Source organism: Rhipicephalus microplus, chromosome 5, assembly GCF_043290135.1.
Source record: "Rhipicephalus microplus isolate Deutch F79 chromosome 5, USDA_Rmic, whole genome shotgun sequence".
Classification (NCBI taxonomy): domain Eukaryota; kingdom Metazoa; phylum Arthropoda; class Arachnida; order Ixodida; family Ixodidae; genus Rhipicephalus; species Rhipicephalus microplus.
The window spans coordinates 106,801,465-106,808,594 of NC_134704.1; the positions used below are offsets into that span (position 1 = coordinate 106,801,465).

The 7,130-nt window shown below is 43.3% G+C and overlaps 1 non-coding gene across 1 annotated transcript; it reads right to left on the bottom strand.

Annotated features, from left to right (window-relative positions):
• Positions 1-2,323: 2,323 nt before the first annotated feature.
• On the bottom strand, positions 2,324-2,396 carry TRNAT-UGU (transfer RNA threonine (anticodon UGU)). The gene has a single exon. It is a non-coding gene; the product is annotated as a tRNA-Thr (tRNA).
• Between the last annotated feature and the right edge of the window lie 4,734 nt (positions 2,397-7,130).

Consider the following 7,130-nt stretch of genomic DNA (forward strand, 5'->3'; position numbering starts at 1 on the left):
AGCATGCGCTTATGCATTGATTTCCGACAGTTGAACAGGGTTGTCGTAATGCATAATGAGTCTGTTCCACGAGTGGACATGATGTTCGCAAACTTAGGAAAGGCTCGCTATTTCTCTAAGTTTGATTTTACAAAAGGGTACTGGCAGGTCCCAATGCACAAAGACTCGAAACGAATGACAGCCTTCATGTCAATGCCGGGCCTTTACCAGTTCCAGTTCATGCTTTTCGGCATCAAAACAGCGCCAGCAGTGTTCACGAGACTCATGAGAAAAGTTGTGGCTGGCATTTCGCACGTACATCATTACTTCAATGATGTTCTTATCGCCACAGACACATGGGAGACGCACCTTTCTACGCTCGAAAGTTTTTTCCGACAAGTACGGCGTGGACATCTCACAATCAAGCCATCCAAAAGAGAAGTTGGTTCAACGATGGTGAAGTTCTTGGGCCACATCATGGGACATGGGGTCTTACGGCCGCAACTTGAAACGCTTGAAAAGATACAAGTTGGAAAAGGACCTTATACAATGAAAGAAGTCTGTTCTTTTCTCACAGGGTACTACCGAGACTTCGTACCAAACTATTCCCACGTGTCTCATCCCTTAACAGACCTCACTCGGATGCGTGCACTGAACAAGGTAATATGGGAACAACGTCACCAGGAGGCATTTTACGAGCTTCAACAATTGCTGTCCACTGGTCTAATCTTAAGGCCTCCTGACTTAGAAAAGACATTTGTTCTGCGCACAGACGCATCTTCTACCAGTGTGGGAGCCGTGCTCATGCAGAACTATGACGGTGTTCTCCTTCCCGTCGCCTACGCAAGCAGGAAGCTCCTTCCGCCGGAGGCATGGTACTCAACCGTAGAGCGAGGAGGGCTTGCGCTCGTATGGGCTGTCCGAAAATTCTACATTTATCTCTTCGACAAGGAGTTTGTACTGCAGAGCGATCACCAGCCGCTGGCCTACATCAACTCGGCCAAGCACACAAATAGCCGAATTCTGCGTTGGAGTATGACACTTATGGCATACGAATTCACTGTTGAATATATCAAAGGAAGTGACAACGTTGGAGCTGACTACACGAGCCGAGTGTAGACTTGAAGCGTTACGCACATGTAAGCTTTTATTTCTTTCTGAACACTTTGTGAACTCTATGTAAACTCCGTGAACTGCGTGTAAACCAACCTGTGAATGCGTGTGAAAAAAAAACTGTTAACATGCGCACACTTTCCGCCTGTCAGGCTGTGAACATTCTCCATCCTCATGCTTAGAAAATTTGTTGAAGAGGAACAACTTTCTAAAGTGGGGGGTAAAATGTCACGTGTAAATATCGCAAAAACGTCGACGCGGACCACCGAGCACTGAGGGACAAGAAAGAAGAGCGCGGTGGCACTGTGGCACGAGGCGCACTCGCAGTGTTCGGGCCAGGGCTGCAATTCTGAGCTCGGACGAGCAAGACGTTCTGCCGGGCGAGACGCGGGCGTGTGCACGGAGGACCACGGAGCCGGGCGAGGTCCAGGGTGGCTGAGGATCCAAGTGCCAGGGGAATTGCTGGCTGAATCGAGGATCGCCGAGCCGTACCGAGCAACGCGCCAGACTCGGACGTGGGCCGCGAACTCACGAGTTGTGCACCCGAGGGTACCTGGCTGTGCCCTGGCCAAGGCGAGAAACGCCGGTGACTGAGCTGTCGCACCGCAGCTGTGGCAAGCAGCATTTGGCGAGCAGCTGTGGCGAGCAGCTGTGGCGAGCAGCATGGCGAGCAGCACGGCACAGACGGTGCTGTGCTGGCCAGAACCCGCACGTGGAACCGCTAGGCCCGGGAGGTGATCAAGTGCTCGGAAACGAGGTCCGAGGTCGCGCTGATCCAGGCGTCTCCCAGACGACGCCACCGCTGCTCGAGAGTCGTGAGCCCACGGGACTCTTCTTCCTCATGTGCCGTGGTGGTCGTCCCGACGGCGCCCACATCACTGACATTTCATATCCTTTCCTTTGTAGATAAACGTTTGAACACGTCTCCCTGTCTATTGCCTGTGCAACTGCACAGTATTGGAAGTGCTCGAACCGTCCTAAAGACTATATATATATATATATATATATATATATATATATATATATATATATATATATATATATATATATATATATATATATATATATATATATAAGTGAAAGAAGTGTGTACATAAGGGCTCGTTTTTCCGTGTTTTGACACAATAATAATGAGATATAACAGACAATAATTCCAAGGAATGTATAGGGGAAGTTATTAGAACAAACGGAATGTAAATAAGAAGAAAGAAAAGGGGGTGAAAAAATAACCAGCCGCGAGCAGGAATCGAACCTACGAACTTCGAATAACACGTTCGATGCTCTAACCACTGAGCTATCACAGCGGCCTTCCCTCCACCCACTTTTTTTGGATTTATATGCGAATTCAGTAGTGGCAGTGTCAGTCAGCGCCCTCTGTAGCCAAGCAGCAAGTGTGAAACACTCTTTTATGCGCATGTGTGGCATCACGTAGCACGTGAACTCATCATGAGCGGGCAGCTGACCAATAGTCCCTCGCATACAACCTAATGACACCAAGTCTTCCAGCACGAGACCCTCGTTAATGAATAAGGGAAAGAAGTGTGTACATAAGGGCTCGTTTTTCCGTGTTTTGACACAATAATAATGAGATATAACAGACAATAATGCCAAGGATTGTATAAGGGAAGTTATTAGAACAAATGGATTGTAAATAAGAAGAAAGAAAACAGGTGAAAAAATAACCAGGCTGGTCATTTTTCATTCCATTTGTTCTAGTAACTTCCTCTATACATTCCTTAGCATTATTGTCTGTTATATCTCATTAATCTCATTATATATATATATATATATATATATATATATATATATATATACTAGGTTTTTTGAACGTCATTCACGCTGGACCCGACGTATTGTAGGCAAGAAAGGGGCGACGAAACTTTCGTGGAAGCGTCTTTACTAAACGTTTTCAGCTGGTGGACCAGCCTTCGTATATATATATATATATATATATATATATATATATATATATATATATATATATATATATATATATATATATATATATATATGCATTGGAGATTGGAGGTCACAATTTTTACTGTGGCAGAGATCATCGTTCAGTAGATGTCTCGCAAAACAATGTCACCTTGTATGTGCGTGCTTGGCTGCAAAAGTCGAAAGGCATAAGTCTTCTGTCGGCCTTGGCACATGACTGCTGGTCTCCTCCGTGGGAAATGTGGCACTGCGTGAGATATGGACGCTATCTGGCTGTGGTGTTGGGAAACATGAGCTTGTACAGAACCCAGGACCACTACCAGGTAGCAGCGCCATATCATCGGCAGAGTGATTTTTACGGCATAGCGTTGCATTTTCACCGTACAGAGCGCCATATTTCCAGCACAACCTAAGGAACATAAGGGTATTTACAAATCCGCAATTCCTTGCAATTGTATAGACTATAGCACCCCAGCCCCCACCCCTTTTTTTTGCACGCGTCTATTTCCCTCTTCGCTTTCTTCCCCCATCTTTCTTCCCCATTCCCCCTTACCCTAGTGTAGGGTAGCAAACCGAATGATCCATTTTCTGGTTAACCTCCCTGACTTTCCCTCATTTTATTCTCTCTCTCTCTCTCTCTCTCTCTCTCTGGTAGCGGAACACACCACCTAATAGTTACGTACTGATGCGGTGCCTCATTTATGCCTAATATTAGGTTTTTGATTGAGAATGTTCACAAGTATGAACGTAGCCGCCTGTTCAGGTGGGCTGGGTGTCCAGCAAGTACCAAAACTTTGGCCTAGTGGCTGAGTTGTGTGGCTGAATGACAGATAGACTGACCGAAATTTCTGCATTAAGGTATCCCAAGAAAGTTATCCTCGTTAGAAGAGCTCCTAACGAGGCATCGCGAGAGAGAAGCCCATTTTGCAGCCGACCAGCGTCATTGCACCGCGGCGAGCCGCGGAGCCCGTATCACTAATAGCTCCAGCAGCCAGTGCAACCGTCGTTCTCTGCGTCAGTTTATAGATGTAATAGTGTGAACGCTCAATTCAAATGAAAGCACTCGAAACCAGAGAGAAGCCCCGCACAGTGTTATTCGTTCATTTGTTATTGAAATGATAAAATAAAATACGTAGGTGTTATTAGGCAGGCACTAGCTAATACTCAGATAGCAGACAAAGTATGTTGTAAGAAAAATAGTAAGGCCACTAAACGCGATACCGTTGAACATACGATGTGACAGTTCAACACAGGTGAAGGTTACGTGACAGTTCAGGTACGTCAAATAGCTTACTATGTACACTAGTGTTGTATCTCAAGTTCCACACACAAAGTCAGTTCACATGGAGACAGATGATTGTACGTAAAACCTACCACACTTTTTTATTATTACACATTCTTTTTACTAAGAAGGGAAAGGCGACATAGTGTAAAGTCCATAAATATATTTTCGCAAAGTATTTGATTTTTCAAAAACCTGCTTGAAGGTGACAAGCGCTATTTTCCGAAAACCTGCAGTTTGCCATGGACCTGGTATTTTTTCAAGGCGGAAGGCTTCCTATCTAAACGTACCCAGCTTGCTCGAAGTACTTTTCTCGGTGACTTATATTTATCGCACTCAAAAAGCAGGTGACGTATATCTTCATTAGGGTGGCCGCAGAAACACTCTGCACTAGACGCATGTTTTATCCTGCGTAGGATTTGTCACGTAAATGCTGAACCTATCCGTACGCTCTGAACTAATGTTTCACGTCTCCTATTTTCTCTCAAATCTTATGCAATGTATAGTTTTATGCAAGTGTACACTAAATACAAGTTTGAACTTTTCAACTTTTCATCGAACCATTTCTCTTTATTGAGGCAACAGGTTATCTGTCTCAGGAGTAGACGGATTTCAGTGCGTCGCATTGGTACTGTAATTATCCCTTCGTTGTTAGCCAATTTGCCACAGCATTCACAGTAGCGTTTCGTGGAATGCTGCGGATACCTGCTATCCCTTGAAATGCGTTCACTTGGTTCATTGTTTTGCTCTTGCTTGTTCCTTTAGGGTCTCATATAATAGGGAAGCTTTTAGAAAAAAATTTTTATCACTTTGCAGCGGCGCCTGAGAGGCATGTAAAGCGCTACAAATGAGCAAATTTTACTTCTCTTTCACTAATGTTATAAAGCGCAATGCAGATATAATTGCAAAGAGTTCCGCAACAATTAAATACGTCGGATCATATGACTTAAAGGGCTGCTCTACTGCCAAGTATGGAATCACAAAAGCTGGAAAGAAGGAGTTCGCATGGCAGGAACCGCCCGTATACACGTGAATTTACTGGGATATACATCTCGAATGGTGCCAGCTGCTGTGCGAGTATCATAATCATCATCATCACCTCCTAAATATTTTTAAATGTGAAGCATTCCTTATCGAACTTCGGCGACTTCGAGCGTATCTATCCATCTATCTATCTATCTATCTATCTATCTATATATCTATCTATCTATCTATCTATCTATCTATCTATCTATCTATCTATCTATCTATCTATCTATCTATCTATCGGCAGAATCTGAGCCTGAGTCAGTCCAGGTGAGTCAGGGTCCGAGTGATTCAAGATGAGAAAAATGTTATTGAGTTTGAGTCTGAATGATTGCGGCTTAGAAAAAAATTTGGTGAGTCGGAGTTTGAATGAGTCCGAAGCGCAAGATATAGATTGTGAGTTATTTAGTCTGAGTGAGTACCACTTATGTGTTCAGACCTATGGTCCCATTTACTCATCTAGAGCATTACAATGAGCCTTACTTGAATTTGTGTTTACACTCCCGTGTACTCACAAGTATTCCAAAGCAGTCATCATTGTCATCTCTTTCATAGAAAATGTCCTTGAAAGTTTACAAGGATTCATGGCGGGTATTCAAATGTACTGTATCAAAACACGCCATGAAGAGCACCGTTTACGTGAGATATTGTTGTTAAGGAGCATTGACATCACGATCAAAAAAGGTATTTCTAGACACACAGACTCATCGATCGACTCATTCCGACGCAATTAGACTGACCGAGCCGTGAGTTTGAGTACGAGTGAGTCCGGTTGAAGAAAAAGTTATAAAGAAGAAAAGGAATATTTACGTCTGCATGAACAGTTTTTAGAGGGTAGAAATTATGGAAAAACATTCTCGTTGCCCAGTTAACATTCTTCGGTGACTAATTTTTATTTCATTCTTCTGCAAGGCCTTATTAGATATGTAGAAGTAATTCTTGGTTGTAGTGCCGCTTTCATTGGGTTTATTTTGCATTTAAGTTTCAAGCACCACTGTAGCTGTTATAATACTCGTCGGCCAACCCAGGGTTCAAATTCAATTTGTTCTAGGGTATTTCTTTTCATTTTAGTTTTAATAGCTATCGACTACGCCACCAACGGTGATTATAAAAGCAACAGCTACGCTGCTGAATGCACTAATGGACGCAAAGGAGCTGCTTTCCAAAAACCTACTTGTATAGTCCAAAATACAGTCAAAGCAATTTTTCACGCTACCTACGAAGCACCTACTCTTTAGCTTCAATTGCTCTTTCAGACTGAAAATTCTGAATGAGGTCTAAATCTCTATATACAAGCTCACTACTTACTTACAACAGGAAACCTTGACATTTCAATTTACTGAGCACTAGCTCAATTTTTTTAACAAATGAGTCATACCGTCACCATTTCTATTAAGATAACCAGGTATGTAAGTTCAAAGTACAGCTCGGAGATTTAAACGATAAACTGTTCTTGTCGCTAAAGCGATTCTCAGCATCTCACGATTACAAAAGTTTGTCAGAGTCCCTCATTTTTTCGTTTGCTTTACACGTCTAGCCTAAGTTTTTTCTTGGAGTTTACAATCTACAGTGTGACGGTTCTGACGAACAAGACTGGAAAGCTCGCCTTTCTGAATGAAAAGAGAATCAATGAAAACCTTTCGAGGTTACCGTGCTGTTGCAATTTACTGCATTGTTTCCTTTAGCAGTTCAAACTTGACAGCGACGTGAAATCGAAAACTTCACGGAAAGTCTGATGCACACTTTAACGTACCAATGGAGCACGAAGTCGGCAGTCGCTCCTATAGAACAC